General features: G+C 39.2%; 1 protein-coding gene and 1 long non-coding RNA gene across 2 annotated transcripts in view; both read right to left on the bottom strand.

Moving 5' to 3' along the window:
* The window catches only part of PPM1E (protein phosphatase, Mg2+/Mn2+ dependent 1E), a 266871-nt gene that overhangs the window by 224231 nt on the left and 25274 nt on the right, over nucleotides 1-17366 (bottom strand). The window lies entirely within an intron of this gene.
* Nucleotides 3072-14206, bottom strand: LOC119472854. The gene is made up of 4 exons (XR_005202032.1): nucleotides 14146-14206; nucleotides 13759-13791; nucleotides 11880-12003; nucleotides 3072-3113 (listed from the first exon to the last, which is right to left on the bottom strand). It is a non-coding gene; the product is annotated as an uncharacterized LOC119472854 (long non-coding RNA).

Below are 17366 nucleotides of genomic sequence, written 5' to 3'. Positions count from 1 at the left end.
AAAAAAAAAAAAAAAAAAAAGAAAAAAGAAAAAATTTGGGCCAATAATGCCCATAAGTACTAATGCCAATATTAGTATTTAAGTCATGTGAATTCAATACTTAATTTAAATTTAATTATTTTAAAAATATTTAATCTAATCTAATCTATTACTGTGGGAAGCTTGCCAGCATAACTGTTTATGTCCAGTATGGGAGCCAGTGAGGTATGGGAGTCACACAGCCCTGTATGCCATCTTTGCCATTTACTAGTTATATGACTTTGGGCAAGTTATCAAACTTTTCTGAGCCTTGAATTCCTTATCTAATAGAATCTGAACTAAATATGATTATGCACACAACTATTTGGCATATTGACTGACCCACAGCCAGCGGTCAGTATCAGCTGCTATTGTAACGTTAAACTGGCCAACGTATTTAACATTCCCTACTTCAAAATTTTCAAAATCAAAATTATGTAACTAGTCTAGTGGTTTTCAATGTAAATTTGGAAGAAATCCTTTCAGATATGTATAAAAGAAAATTATGCAATAGAAAGGTAATAGCTTATGAACAAGGATTATGATTTCAGTGTTATATTTAATATTAAACTCAAATATTCAAAATAAGGGACAAATTTATTAAATTATGTATAACCTGCAGATGGAACATTAGGCAACAACAAAAACAATAATATGGAAGTTGTGTAAGGGTGGCAGAATTATGCTTTACAGTAGTCTCCCTTTATTCATGGTTTTACTTTTTGAGTTTTAGTTACAAATAGTCAACTGTAGTCCAAAATATTTAATGGAAAATTCTAGAAATAAACGATTCATAAGTTTCACATTGCACACCATTCTGAGTAGCACAATGAAATCTTGCATCATCCCACTCTGTCCTGCCTGGGACATGAATCATCCCTTTGTCCAGTGTATCTATGCTGTGCATGCTACCAGCTTTGTTAGTAATTTAGCAGGCAAGCTGGCTATCGGATCAACTGTTAGATAGCATTACAACAGTGTCTGTGTTCAAAGAGCTCTTATTTTACTTAATAATGGCTGCAAATTGCAAAAGTAGTGATGCTGGCAATTTGAATATGCTAAAGAGAAGCCATAAAGTACTTCCTTTAAAGTGAAAAGGTGAAAGTTCTTGATTTCAGGAAAGAAAAAAATAATATGCTGAGGTTGCTGAGATCTATGGAAAGAATGGATCCTCGCCCTGACCGTGAAATTGAAAGTAAAAAAGATTTGTGTTAGTTTTGCTGTCACACCTCAAACTGCAAAAGTTATAGCCACAGTACATGATAAGTACTTAGATAAGATGGAAAAGGCGGTATAAATTTGAGTGGAAGACATGAGCTAAAACGTGTTTTAATCGATGCAATCAGCAACTGGGTCTGGTATCATCTACAGTTCAGACATCCACCGGGATTCTTAGAACACATCCCCCTAAGATGGGAGGGTACTGTACTTTCTCTCCCATCTTCCATAGTTTTTATTGTATTTTTATAAAAAATAAAAGTTATGGCTGGGCAAGGTGCCTCACACCTGTAATACCAGCACTTTGGGAGGCTGAGGCAGGAAAATAACTACAGACCAGGAGTTCAAGACCAGCATGGGCAACATAATTTTTTAAATTATCCAGGTGTGGCACATCTAACTACTCTAGAAGGCTGAGTCAGGAGGATCGAACCTGGGAGTTGGAGATTGCAGTGCTATGATTATACCATTGCACTCTAGCCTGGGCAACAGAGGAAGACACTGTAAGTAAGTAAGTAAATAAATAAATGTTATACTATTTTTTTTTTTGAGACGGACTCTTGCTCTGTTGCCCAGGCTAGAGTGCAGTGGCATGATGTCAACTCACTGCAAACTCCGCCTCCTGGGTTCAAGCGATTCTCCTGCCCCAGCCTCCAGAGTAGCTGGCACTACAGGCACGTGCCACTACACCCAGCTAATTTTTTGTACTTTTAGTAGAGACGGTGTTTCATCGTGATAGCCAGGATGGTCTCGATCTCTTGACATTGTGATCCACCCGCCTCAGCCTCCCAAAGTGCTGGGATTACAGGCATAAGCCAACAAGCCTGGCCTTAAGTCACACTATCCTTTTAAAAATTGCCAGAACAAAACAAAAAAAAAAAAGAAAAAAAAAGGGTCAGGGGTGGTGGCTCATGCCTGTAATCCCAGCACGTTGTGAGGTCGAGGTGGGTGGATCATCTGAGGTGGGGAGTTCAAGACCAGCCTGACCAACATGGAGAAACTCCGTCTTAAAAAAAACATTGCCAGAACAATTCGATAGGAGAAAGAACAGTTTTTCCAACATATGATGCTAGGGTAACTAGATGTTCACTCACAAAGGAATAAAGTTGGACCCCAGCTCCTCCATATAAACAAATTATCTCAAAATACATCTTATACCTAAATGAAAAGCTAAAACTATAAAACTTTTAGGAGAAAACATAGTAAATTTTCATGACCTTGGATTAAGCAACACCAAAGTACAAGTACAAAAGAAAAAATATATAAATTGGACTACACCAAAATTAAAAATCTCTGTGTTGCAAATGTTACCATCAAGAAAGTGACAAACTCACAGAATGGGAGAAAATATTTGCTAAGCACATATGATAAAGGACTTCTGTCTAGAATATATAGAGAACTCTTACAACTCAAATAATAAAAGATAAATAACCCAATTAAAAAATGGGCATGGCAGGGCCGGGCGCGGTGGCTCAAGCCTGTAATCCCAGCACTTTGGGAGGCCGAGGCGGGTGGATCACGAGGTCAAGAGACCGAGACCATCCTGGTCAACATGGTGAAACCCCGCCTCTACTAAAACTACAAAAAATTAGCTGGGCATGGTGGCATGTACCTGTAATCCCAGCTACTCAGGAGGCTGAGGCAGGAGAATTGCCTGAACCCAGGAGGCGGAGGTTGCGGTGAGCCGAGATCGCGCCATTGCACTCCAGCCTGGGTAACAAGAGCGAAACTCCGTCTCAAAAAAAAAAAAAAAATGGGTATGGCTGGGCGCTGTGGCTCACACCTATAACCCCAGCACCTTGGGAGGCTGAAGCAGGCAGATCACGAGGTCAGGGGATTAAGACCATCCTGGCCAACATGGTGAAACCCCGTCTCTACTAAAAATACAAAAGTTAACTGTGCATGGTGGAGTTTGCCTATAGTCCCAGCTACTCGGGAGGCTGAGGCAGGGGAATCGCTTGAATTTGGGAGGCAAAGATTGCAGTGAGCCAAGATCGTGCCACTGCACTCTAGCCTGGCAACAGAGCAAGACTCCATCTCAAAAAAAAAGGGGGGGAGGAAGGATTTGAATAAATATTTCTCCAAAGAAGATATAAAAATGGCCAGTAACCATATGAAAAAATGTAAAGCCAAACCAATGTATATATTCAAGACATTTGAACTTTAATTCCCTCTATAACATCCTTACCAAAGAATTAAACTAGCCTCCTTCCAACAGTATACAAGGACTGGAAGCGGTGGCTCATGCCTTTAATCCCAGCACTTTGGGAGGCCTCGGCAGGCAGATCACTTGAGGTCAGGAGTTCGAGACGGCCAACATTGTGAAACCCCATCTCTACTAAAAATACAAAAAATTAGCTGGCTGTGGTGGTACTGGCCTGTAATCCCAGCTACTTGGGAGGCTAAGGTAGGAGAATTGCTTCAACCTGGGAGGCAGAGGTTGCAGTGAGCTGAGATCACACCACTGTACTCCAACCTGGGTAACAGTGAGATCCTATCTCTTTAAAAAAACAAAACAAAAAACAGGCCAGGTGCGGTGGCTCACGCCTGTAATCCCAACACTTTGGGAGGCTGAGGCGAGTGGATCACCTGAGGCCAGGTGTGGTGGAGTTTGAGACCAGCCTGGCCAACACAGCGAAACCCTGTCTCTACTAACAATACAAAAAAAACTAACTGGGCATGGTGGTGGTTGCCTGTAATATCAGCTACAAGGGAGGCTGAGACAAGGGAACTGCTTGAACCTGGGAGTCGGTGGTGGCACTGAGCCAAGATCGCACCACTGTACTCCAGCCTGGGCGACAGCGGGACTCTGTCTCAAAAAACAAACAAAAAAAAGAAAACCGCTATACAAATATACTACTGCCTCGCAAAGTATCCTGTTATTGTCTAGACAGCTCTAATCACTAGAAAATTCTTCCTTCTATTGGGCTTAAGTCTTCCTGTAATCATTGGTCCCAGAACTGCTTTATGGCTAGATTAAATCTAATTCTTTTGCCACATGAGAAAGAGCTGATACCATTTGAACATATGCCAATTTTTCTCAAACGCAGTACACCTAAATCTGGATACATGCCAGGTCCAAGCCTAACCAATCTCCCTTGTTCAGAAAACTACAATAATTGAATTTTGGCAGGCAAATCATGTGGCTGGTTCGTAATTAAGTTTATCAACAATAAAATTCCCTTTGTCATAAATGCTTTTATTAGGCTATTTATCCTTCATCAATTCTTCGACTGTTTTTTTTTCCCAATCCAAATGCAGGATTATATATTTAGTTATACTTATTTAAACCAATCTGTTAAGTCCTTCTTGCTACAAGACTTTCAAATTATTTTTACTGTTTGCATAAAGGTCCATCAAGCTTTGTCATTTCTGAATGTAATCAACATGCTGTGAAAGTCCTTACTCATTGCTTACCTCCAATCCTCTGGCATTTTTCTATTCTCAACAATTCCTCAAAATTCAACTTTCTTACCTACAAGTTCATAGCAATCTCAGATATATAATTAATTCAGGTTAGGAAACAAAATCATATTGAGTAGTTAAGATGCTTTCTTAATTTCAATTAAAGAATATTGGACTTTAATTCTACTTTACTGACTGATTTGTTGTTCTTACAGAATAAAGATTATTCTCCTTGATGGAAAATGTGGAAACAAAATAGGAGCTGTTAATATTAAACAGGCATATATTTTCCTTATTCCAGTTTCTGAATTGTAAAATACTTAAAATTATCTTTAATATACTCTGCACATCTGTTAATTCTGAATTTTAACTTTTCTGGCACACTTATATGATTGTCACTTTTCTATATTCATCTTTTATATATATCCTTCATAAAACCTGAGTTAAGCCCACCCAGCTGCAGTGGCTCATGCTTGTAATCCCGGGAGGCTAAGGCAGGAGAATCACTTGAACCCAGGAGGCAGAGGTTGCAGTGAGCCAAGATCGCGCCACTGCCCTCCAGCTTGGGTGACACAGAGACTCCATCTCCAAAAAAAAAAAAAAAAAAAAAACACCTGAGTTAACACTATTGCAACTGGAGTCACAGCAGCTTTAGTTGCATTTGCCTTTTCTTTGTTTTTTCTTTTTGTAACTCCTGGCCTGTTCTGCATGTAACGTTTGCCTTTTTTAAAAAACTCATTGCTATAATTTATAACTGTGTAATTATACAATTATGTTTTAACGTTTCCCAACTTTCCCAGTCTTAGCTCATGAGGTCATGACTACTTATTTTTTGTTCAATTTTTTAAAGCCTTCTTCCTACCATCTAGACAATATATGTATGTTGCTACTTCTAGAATTCTCATCCTAGCTATCACAAACTTTTATAAAATGGTCACTTTGTCTCCAGAGGTTTCTATTGTTCCTACCCACCAATTCTTCCTCATTGGCTATAAATAGATCCAGAGCAGCACTATTCTTCATTTAATCCTTTATCTGTCCTATATTTACTAAACAAATAACATTTTTTTGTTGGAAAAAAAAAAACTTAGAAAAAAGAGAGAAAAAAGGAAAAAAAGATTAAAAAAAAAACTTAAAAAATAAGTAAAAAGGTTTTAAAAAAAAATCTGAAATCTGCCAGGTTGCACTGGCCCACACCTGTAATCCCAGCACTTTGGGAGGCTGAGCAGACGGATCACCTGAGGTCGGGAGTTCAAGACCTCTAGCAAAAATACAAAATTAGCCAGGCGTAGTGGTATGCACCTGTAATCCCAACTACTTGGGAGGCTGAGGCAGGAGAATCACTTGAACCTGGGAGATGGAGGTTGCAGTGAGCCTAGATCACACCACTGCACTTCAGCCTGGGCAACAAGAGTGAAACTCTGTCTTAAATTTAAAAAAAAAAAAAATCTGAAATCTTACCATCCCAAGAAAATCACTGTGTTTTTTAAAACTAGTTTTGTTTTGTTTTCTTTTGTTTGGTTTCGTTTGAGACAGTCTTGGTCTGTTGCCCAGGATGGAGTGTAGAGGTGTGATCTCAGCTCACTGCAACCTCCACCTCCCAGGTTCAAGTGATTCTCCTGCCTCAGACTCCTGAGTACCTGGGATTCAGGTGCACGCCACCACATCCGGCTAATTTTTGTATTTTTAGTAGAGACAGGGTTTCACTAAGTTGGCCAGGCTGGTCTCAAACTCCTGATAGCAGGTGTACCACCCGCCTAAACCTCCCAAAGTGCTGATATTACAGGTGTCAGCCATGCCAGGCCCCAAGAAAATCACTGTTAATAATTTGGTGTATATCCCTCCAGATTTCTTATATAAATATATTTCTTCCCTTACATTCTAACACAGAAAATGTCACCAAGGCAAGAATTTGTGAAACATCCAAAGTTAATTTCAAATGAATTTGGTTGGCCCTAGAGATTGCTTAGAAACGTGCACTTTTGAGCCAGGTGAGGTGGCCCAACACTTTGGGAGGCCAGCACTTTGAGATGCCAACGCAGGTGGATCATCTGAGGTCAGGAGTTTGAGACCAGCCTGGCCAACATGGCGAAATCCCATCTCTACTAAAAATGCAAAAATTCACCTGGTATGGTGGCAGACGCCTATAATCCCCAACTACTTGGAAGGCTGAGGCAGGAGAATCTCTTGAACCGAGGAGGTGGAGGTTGCAGTGAGCTGAGATCACAACACTGCCTTCCAGTCTGGGTGACAGAGTAAGACTCTGTTTCAAAAAAAAAAAAAAAAAGAAATCTGCATTTTTGTTTAAGCATTTTCCTATCCAAAAAAGATCTACCATTATACCAACCATTTATAAATCTTATATTCATGCCTTAGCCAACTATATTTACCATTATAGATTCCCAGCTTTTAATTTAAGCATTTTGACAAAATTAGAATTCCTTTCACAAACTTGCCAATCTTCCTAATTAAAAGAATTAGTTACTTATCAGAAGTAATAATTAGATATATCAATTTGAACTATTTATATGGGTCAGGTGTGGTGGCTCACACCTGTAATCCAAGCACTTTGGAGGCCAAGGCAGGTGGATCACCTGAGGTTGGGAGTTCAAGACTAGCCTGACCAACAAGGTGAAACCTCGTCTTAAAAATAATAACAATAAAAAAATTTTAAAAAAAAGAACTATTTATATGTGGTGGTATCCAATATAAAAATTCCCAATAAACATAAAAAGCTATAAATATCTAGAGGAACATAGAAGACAATAGGTGGACAAGGTCAGTTAGATCCTTTAAACATTATACAAATCCCAGAAGCCATAAAGAAAAAAATTAATCAATGTGACCAAGTACAAAAATTTTAATTTCTATATAGAAAAAGATTCTCTTGTAGTTTTAAGACATTTCATAGACTATGAGAAGCCATTTGTAACACATAATACTCAAGTGGCTAATATCCATAATACTAAAGATTTCCTATAAATCAATAATAAAAATTCAAAAGTTCATAAAAGATATAAACAAGCAATTCACAGAACTATAAAACACCAATAAGCATATGAAAAGATGCCAAACCAATTCATTCAAATCAAATGCATTTTTTTCACTCATCAGATTGGCAAAAATTAAAATTGAAAATATCTACTGCTTGACCACCCCGGCTCAGGTGATCCTCCCAACTCAGCCTCCTGAGTAGTTAGGACCATAGCTGTGTGCCACCATGCCTGGCTAATTTTCGTGGAAACAGGGTTTCACCATGTTGTACAGGCTCGTCTCTAATTCCTGGGCTCAAGCAATCTACCTGCCAAAGTGCTGGGATTACAGGTGTGAGCCATGGCATCCAGCCTCTTTCTTATATATACTATTGGAGTTGGAGTTGACTGATATAAATGTAGTAAAGGATAAGCTGAAGAATTTAAAAAAAAACAATTTTAAGCGTGTATACCCTATATTTCAACAGCCTCAATTCCAGGAAACTTTATTCTACAAAAATATATGCAGGTATGCACAAAGATCTATGTATATGAATGGCCACTGCAGCATTCTTTGTAATACAAAAAATTGGAAGCAACACAATCTTCATTAATAATGAAAAAGTTAAATTATGATCCACCTGTAATGGAGTACTATGCAGCAGACAAAAGAACAGGGTAAATCTTTATATGCTGATGTGAAAAGATAGTCATGATACACTTTAAAAAAACTTAAAGGTGTAGTAAAGCAATTCTTCTGCCTCAAAGGGAAAAAAGTATGTAAAAATAGATATTGACAGAGAGAGTAAATGAACACATACAAAAATCTGTAAAAAGTATACAACAAACTGATAAGGAAGACTTACGGTTTTTGTTTTTGTTTTTTTAGACAGAGTCTCGCTCTGTCGCTAGACTGGAGTGCAGTGGCGCAGTCTCGGCTAACTGCAACCTCCGTCTCCCAGGTTCAAGCAATTCCTCTGTCTCAGCCTCCTGAGTAGCTGGGACTACAGGCACGCACCACCACGCCCTGCTAATTTTTGTATTTTTTTTTTTTTGAGACGGAGTTTTGCTCTTGTTACCCAGGCTGGAGTGCAATGGCGCGATCTCGGCTCACCGCAACCTCCGCCTCCTGGGTTCAGGCAATTCTCCTGCCTCAGCCTCCTGAGTAGCTGGGACTACAGGCACGCACCACCACGCCCTGCTAATTTTTGTATTTTTTTTTTTTTGAGACGGAGTTTTGCTCTTGTTACCCAGGCTGGAGTGCAATGGCGCGATCTCGGCTCACCGCAACCTCCGCCTCCTGGGTTCAGGCAATTCTCCTGCCTCAGCCTCCTGAGTAGCTGGGATTACAGGTACATGCCACCATGCCCAGCTAATTTTTTCTATTTTTAGTAGAGACGGGGTTTCACCATGTTGACCAGGATGGTCTCGACTCTTGACTTTGTGATCGGCCCGCCTCGGCCTCCCAAAGTGCTGGGATTACAGGCTTGAGCCACCGCGCCCGGCTCCTAATTTTTGTATTTTTTTAGTAGAGACGGGGTTTCACCATGTTGGCCAAGAGGGTCTCGACTCTTGACCTTGTGATCGGCCCGCCTCAGCCTCCCAAAGTGCTGGGATTACAGGCGTGAGCCACCGCACCTGGCCGGAAGACTTATGTTTTAACACTTTGGCAATAATTTATTACAGCCAGCGTTAATTACTTTGGTAAATACACTCACAAACACTTTTAAATTAATCTACTGGCAAAATTCTGAACCAAATTTGACCAATAAAAGGGTCATAATTGGATTATAGAATATTCATACAGGAGACATTTTTCCAACTTGCAACCCATTAGTGAAATGCAAAATCAATTCAAAGGGATGCAACAAGCGTATTTTTAAAAATAAAATACAACATATAATATCAGAATGCAGGATGGGCATGGTGGTTCACGCCTATAATCCCAGCACTTTGGGAAGCTGAGGTGGGTGGATCACCTGAGGTCAGGAGTTCGAGACCAGCCTGGCAAACATGGTGAAACCCCATATCTACTAAAAATACAAAAAAATTAACCAGGCATGGTGGCGCATGTCTACAATCCCAGCTACTCAGGAGGCTGAGGCAGGAGAATCACTTGAACCCAGGAGGCAGAGGTTGCAGCGAGCTGAGACTGGCCATCGCACTCCAGCTTGGGCAACGAGAGCGAAACTTTGACTCAAAAAAAAAATCAAAATGCATTACCCTTAATACTGTTTTACAATTTATGTTTTTATACAATTAAATACGCATGTGTGGCCTTAATCATAAAATAAAATATACCTCCTACTGTGAATTTTGAGCAAAATCACACTAACAACATTTCAACATTATGTTTTCAAGAAACGGCTAATGATTTACAAAAGTGCTTATTTTAAAGTGTTAAAGGAAAAAAGCAGGGCATAATACTATATGTACATATATGTATCATTTCAATTTAGTTATATTTGCATAGAAAAAGAAATAGAGAAAACTATTCCTAAATGATGGCTATTTGTAGTGGCAAAATACAAGTAATTTTTCTTCTTTTTCCCCATAGTTTCAAAAACTCTTATAATGAGCATGTGGCTTCTATCTAATCAGAACAAAATGCTATTTAAAACATAAATTATGGCCAGGCGCTGTGGCTCAGGCCTGTAATCTCAGCCTGAGAGTCAGAGCTGTAATTTCAGCTCTAGGAAGCTCAGGCAGGCAGATTGCTTGAGCCCAGAAGTTTGAGATCAGCTTGGGCAACATGGTGAAACCCCATCTCTACAAAAAAAAAAAAAAAAAAAAAAAATAAAAAAAAAAAAAAAATAAGCGTAACTTCCCTAAAAGCAACGACCCCCTCCCTTAAAAAAAAATAAGAAAAAAAATCAAATCTTCAATTTATATTTTTAATACCTAAACACTGGCAGGGTGTGGTGGCTCATGACTGTAATCTCAGCACTTTGGGAGGCTGAGACTGGTGGATCACGAGGTCAGAAGATCGAGATCATCCTGGCTAACACGGTGAAACCCCATCTCTACTAAAAAATACAAAAAAATTAGCTGGGCATAGTGGAATGCACCTGTAGTCCGAGCTACACGGGAGGCTGAGGCAGGAGAATCACTTGAACCTAGGAACCTCTCGGCAATGAGCCGAGAACATGTCACTGCATTCCAGCCTGGGTGACAGAGCTGGGTGACTCCATCTCAAAAAACAAATAAATTTAAACAACTTGGGTAAGTTTCATACTGGTGTCAAGTTTAGAAAAGAAAAATATTGTTTATAAAAAGTGATTCATTTTTTTTCTACTCTCGATGAAATGACAAAACATAGATCAAAGCAAAAAAATTCAAGAAATCTTTTCTCATGTAAAATATAAAATTACAGTGATCCTTTTCCTTTGAGTTCCACAGATAATTCAATGTTCATACTGCTTTTCAATTTACTAGATTACGAATTTGCATTGGAAGATAAAAATATCTTAATTTCGCTTTTTTTTTTTTTTTTTTTGAGACGAAGTCTCACTCTGTCACCAGGCTAGAGTGCAGTGGTTCGATCTCAGCTCTCTGCAACCTCTCTGCCTCCTGGGTTCAAGTGATTCTCCTGCCTCAACATCCCATGTAGCTGGGATTACAGGTACCTGCCACCGCGCCTGGCTAATTTTTGTATTTTTAGTAGTGACAGGGTTTCCCCATATTGGCCAGGCTGGTCTCAAACTTCTGACCTTGTGATCTACCCTCCTTGGCCTCCCAAAGTGCTGGGATTATAGGCGAGAGCCACCACGCCTGGTTTAATTATGCTATTAAGAGCAACATGTTTGGGCATACCTATGATTTTTTTGAGGTGGGGGACAGGGTATCACTCTGTCACCCAAGCTGAGGTTCAATGGTGTAATCGTTGTTCACTGCAGCCTCCAAGTTCTGAGCTTAAGGGATCCTCCTGCCTCAGCCTGCCAAACAGCTAGGACTACAGGCAGGTACTAATAAGCCCGGCTAATTTTTTTTTTGTAAAGCCAGGGTCTTGCTATGTTGCCCAGGCTGGTCTCAAGCTCCAGGGATCAAGCAATCTTACTGCTTCAACCTACAAGGTGTTGGGATTACAGGCATAAACCACTGTACCAGCCCTATAATCTTCTTATTAAAGATTCCTGCTTTTGGCTTTCGGCTTGGAGGAGGCCAAGGTGCAACTTTCTTTGATCGTCCCAAATCCAGGTTCATCTGACACCAGCTGCCTCCGCCATGCCGCCGAAGTTCGACCCCAACGAGATCAAAGTCATATACCTGAGGTGCACGGCGGGCGGTGGGGGGAGTCGTTGCCACTTCTGCGCTGGTCCCCAAGATCAGGGGTCTGTCTCCAAAAAAGGTTGGTGATGACATTGCCAAGGCAATGGGTGACTGGAAGGGCCTGAGGATTACAGTGAAACTTACCATTCAGAACAGACAGGCCCAGATTGAGGTGGTGCCTTCTGCCTCTGCCCTGATTATCAAAGCCCTCAAGGAACCACCAAAGATAGAAAGAAACAGAAAAACATTAAACACAGTGGGAATACCACTTTCGATGAGATTGCTCACTGATCTTTAGCCAGAGAACTCTCTGGAACCATTAAAGAGATCCTGGGGACTGCCCAGTCTGTGAGCTGTAATGTTAACAGCCATCACCCTCATGACATCATAGATGACATCAACAGTGGTGCTGTTCAATGCCCAGCTAGTTAAGAGGCACAAAGGAAAATATTTCAATAAAGGATCATTTAACAACTGGTTAAAAAAAGAAAAAAAAATTCCTATAGCCCACCTCCTCTTTTTCTAACCCTTTATTCTTAATTTACTTCAGATGGAGTCTCAGTCTGTCACCAGGCTGTAGTGCAGTGGCATGATCTTGGCTCACTGCAAACTCCACCTCCCAGGTTCAAGCAATTCTCCTGCCTCAGCCTCCTGACTAGCTGTGACTATAGGTGCACGCCACCACGCTCAGCTAATTTTTTTGTATTTTTAGTAGAGACGGGGTTTCACCATATAGGCCAGGATGGTCTCCATCTCCTGACCTCGTGATCTGCCCACCTTGGCCTCCCAAAGTACTGGGATTACAGGCGTGAGCCACCACGCCTGACCAGTAACCCTTTATTCTAAGGGTTAAACTCTCCCTTGTTTTCCATTCTAGGTTTCTAATTTAGTTCTTTTCTTCTGAGCTGTCCTGATTATATATAACAGACTGATAGAATTCAATTAAACCACTTTGACAAGTTCATGTTTTGAAGAAACAGATTAATTTTTAAATGTAATTTATATATTAAAACATAGTCCAATATTCATTAGTTCATAGGTTAGGTATTTCTACATAGTGGCCCTTCTTTTTCAGTATTTATTAAAATAAAGCAACAAATGACACCTAAAATGACCTATTTGGTGAATTTAAGATGACACAGATCAAGGACTAATATTTTATTCTTGTGTACCACAGAGACGTTAAAAATGCATTTTTGTAGAGAAAAACTAGTACCTTTCATCAGAAAGAAATATACATTACTAAACATCTTTTATATATAATTTTTCAAAATTGGTATGCAAATTTATCTAGGTTTTGTCATAAGAATTCGTTATGTGTCCTAATAGCTTTTGAAAATCAAAATTACTAGACTTTCATTTGAGTCGATCAATGCTAAAGATATAAATATCCCTCTCCCCTCCTTTTTTTTGGAGACAGGGTGTCCCTGTCATCCAGGCTGGAGTGCAGTGGCTCACTGCAACTTCAAACTGCTGGGCTCAAGAGATCCTTCTATGTCAGCCTCCTAAGTAGCTGGGACTACAAGGGTGCAGCACCATGTCTGGCTAATTTTTAAAACATTTTTGTAAAGGCAGGGTTTCACTATGCTGCCCAGTCTGGTCTCAACTCCTGGGCTCAAGCGATCCTCACAGCCTCAGCCTCCCAAAGTGTGTGAGTCACCATATGTCTCGCCTTTTTTTTTTCTTTTTCTAAGTTAAATAACCATCTACTACCATCACAAACACCAAAAAATGGCATGCTAAAACGATCCTCTGAAATCCAACTATTTTTAAGAAATCTCAATGTTACTAGATATAATCAATAAAAGAATAGCATTAAAAACAATTTTTAAAAGATATTGTTTAGATATAGGCTGAATTTTTAAAAAATACTTACTTGAAAATATCTGCCATGTAACTGCTGGAAGATCTGAAAATGATTATGACAAAGTCAAACAAATTGCTAATTAAAAATACAACAATAACATTATTATAGAGTGGTTCAGAATGCTGACTCTAAAGCCAGATTGTCCTAGCTACTTATCAGCTATGTAAACTTAGATAGCTTAATCTGCACCTCAATTTCCTTACTTGAAATATAAGGGTAATAACAGTGCCTATCTTATTTAGTTCTCATGAAGATTAAATGAGTTAATGTATGTAAAATAGTTGGACCAGTGCTCTACATTACAAGCATTATTTAAACATTTCTCATTTGTATTACCATTATAAAGACAGTTTAGGCTTACAAAATTATTTTATCACATTACAGTTAAAGAACTACCTGGTGCGGTGGCTCACGCCTGTAATCTCAGCACTTTGGGAGGCTGAGGCAGGCGGATCACAAGGGCAAGAGATCCAGACCATCCTGGCCAACATGGTGAAACCCCGTCTCTACTAAAAAAACAAAGATTAAAAATAAATAAATAATTAAATAATTTAAAAAGTAAAAAAAAAAAAAAAAAAAAAAAAAAAAAAAAAAAAAAAAAAATTAAAAAAAAAAAAAAAAAAAAAAAAAAAAAAGGATTAGCTAGGCGTGGTGACATGCACCTGTAGTCCCAGGTACTCGGGGGGATGAGGCAGGAGAATCACTTGAACCCGGGGGGCAGAGATTGCAGTGAGCCGAGATTGCATCACTACACTCCAGGCTGGTGACAGAGCAAGACTCCGTCTCAAAAACAAAACAAAACAAAGAACTACCTAGATGAAGATTTATATTACTTGCTTGCCATAGCTTGTCTTAGTCCTTATCAATTCAGGAATGCATATGCCAAGATAACTGGCGTCCTAACAATTTCACATTTTAAAAAAATTACAAATAAAACATTCACAAATAAGAAAATCTACAAGTAAATCTAACAATATAATGTGTTGTTACAGAAAAACAAGGAGCAAAATACATTAAACATTATCTAAACCACGATATTTCTGACAGTACTATTAGTTACAAACTATTTTATAAAGAAGCACGCCATAAAAGGCAATCTTTGCATATAGCAATATAAGAATGTGCAGATAAGATGTCCAATATGTCTTTTCTTAGTCTTTAATTATAAAATCATGGTGCTTTACTTCAAATGCATTCACAGAAAATGGTGAATATTTAAAATTATTTACATCTAAATATGCTTTTTTAGATTGAACTTTCCAAAATGTTGATTGGTCCTTACTGTGATATAGAAAAATTTGCATTGAACATATATATTCAGTTTTTCTTATTTATTTATTTTTTGAGACAGAGCTTCACTCTTGTTACCCAGGCTGGAGTGCAATGGCGTGATCTCCACTCACTGCAACCTCCGCCTCCTGGGTTCAAGCAATTCTCCAGCCTCAGCCTCCCAAGTAGCTGGGACTACAGGCGTGCGCCACCATGCCCAGCTAATTTTTTGCATTTTTAGTAGAGACGGGGTTTCACCATGTTGACCAGGATGGTCTAGATCTCTTGACCTCATGATCCACCCGCCTCGGCCTCCCAAAGTGCAGGGATTATAGGTGTGAGCCACCGCGCCCGGCCCACTTTTTCTTATATTTTATACTCTACCATGTACTAAATGTTTATAATTTTTATCAAGATATACATCTGTCCTTTCATGTAAATGTAACTTAAATTTGGATTCTTACATTGTCCCCAGTGCAGTGGTTCTCAAACTTTAGTGTGCACCATAATTACCTACATTTTTTTTTGGTTGGGGCGGGGGGGCGGAGTTTCGCTCTTGTCACCCAGGCTGCAGTGCAATGGCGAGATCTCAGTGCACTGCAACCTTCGCCTCCCAGGTTCAAGCAATTCTCCTGCCTCAGCCTCCTGAGTAGCTGGGATTAGAGACATGCACCACCACACCCAGTTAACTTTTGTATTTTTTAGTAGAAATGGAGTTTCACCATGTTGGCCAGGCTGGTCTCAAATGCCTGACCTCAGGTGATCTGCCCACCTCAGCCACCCAAAGTGCTGGGATTACAGGTGTGAGCCACTGCACTGGGCCAATTACCTACAATTTTTATTCAAAACAGATTCCCTGAACCCAGTGAAATTCTCGTTTAGCAGGTGTGGGCAGAAGCACAGGAATTTGAATTTGCATAACAAAACACTCCAGGTAATTCTGATGTAGGTAATTCATGTTCAACACTTAAGAAACACTGCTCTCCTTGTTTGTATAGTGGTGAGTATCCCCACTTGTCACGAGGGAGACCAGGGTTCTGTTCCCCAATGGGGAGCCAAAATAAATAAATAAATAAAAGAAACACTGCTCTATTTTTGTATTTTAGCAGAGATGAGGTTTTACCATGTTGACCAGGATGGTCTCTATCTCTTGACCTTGTTATCTATCTGCCTCGGCCTTCCAAAATGCTGGGATTACAGGCATGAGCCATTGAGCCCAGCCAAAGAGCAAAATTCTGTCTGAAAAAAACTGCTCTAATAATTCAGTTTATAATATATACGCTATGCTTTAATTCATTAAATATTAACCCAGTGCTTCATATGTACAAGGCTTAGTGCTGTGGATCAAACATGAATTCTGTTTCAAAGAAGGTGCAATTTAATAAAAGAGATAAGACATGCATATAAATGGCTTATAATAAAAAGGAAGGAATTACCAAATGTCTTCTAAGAAGATAAAAAGATACAATACTGAGGTAGTTCATGGGAGGGAATGATACTTCCAGCTGACCTCAGGGAAATTCTTCTAGTAAGATAAAGCATTTGAAATGAGTGTTGAAGCTTGTCTCTTTAGATTCTAAGGTTGAAAAAAATAAAAATTTATCTCACTGAATGATAAATGTATCTATGAATGTCACCCCTTCAAAGTCACAAAGTTATTCTCTACCTCCTAAGTTTTATATGTTGATTTATGGGTCATAGTCTTGTGTTGTCCTGTACACTACACAGCAGCTTGGTATGCTTCTATCTCTCCAGACACATCCTTGAAAGGATCTGTTTTAGTACTTTTGGTACATTTATCCTCTAAAAGATAAGGTCTTTTAGGGGATACAGAGAAACATACTTATCCTTTTACAAATCTTAAGGAAGCAAATAGGATCTAAGCATAGTTGAAAAGGGAACAGTTTAGGCAGTCTTCAGTTCTAAAATCTCCACACAGCTTGACATTGGGTAGCATGATGAGAGAAATGATCAGGGGGAAAAAAAGGAGAAAGAAATTTTACAATTTAGAAGGCACTGTTTCAACAGCAAAATAAACTAGAGGGCAGATTAAGATTTTAAGGCTCTTCTGCTTCCTAATTATGTGGTATGTTAACATGTGTGACATGTCTGTGACTTAATTTAAAAATTCCAGTATCTTCCTAGAAATACAGTATACAGTCTAGAAATATAGCATACAGTCCAGAAATATAGCAATATAGTCTACAGTGCCCAACAGTAACTGAATAAATGAATGAATGAATTACTTTGAGGTCATTCTCTGGTTTTCCTTGCAGGTTTACCCTCCTTTATTAAGAGAAATAACAGTTGGCCAGCCAAGTATCAAATGTGCTGTGCTTTCTCATCTC

Source organism: Cebus imitator, unplaced genomic scaffold (genome assembly GCF_001604975.1).
Source record: "Cebus imitator isolate Cc_AM_T3 unplaced genomic scaffold, Cebus_imitator-1.0 Scaffold121, whole genome shotgun sequence".
Classification (NCBI taxonomy): domain Eukaryota; kingdom Metazoa; phylum Chordata; class Mammalia; order Primates; family Cebidae; genus Cebus; species Cebus imitator.
The sequence above is the reverse complement of the archived record's forward strand: the minus strand, read 5'-3'. Positions and strand labels throughout refer to the sequence as shown.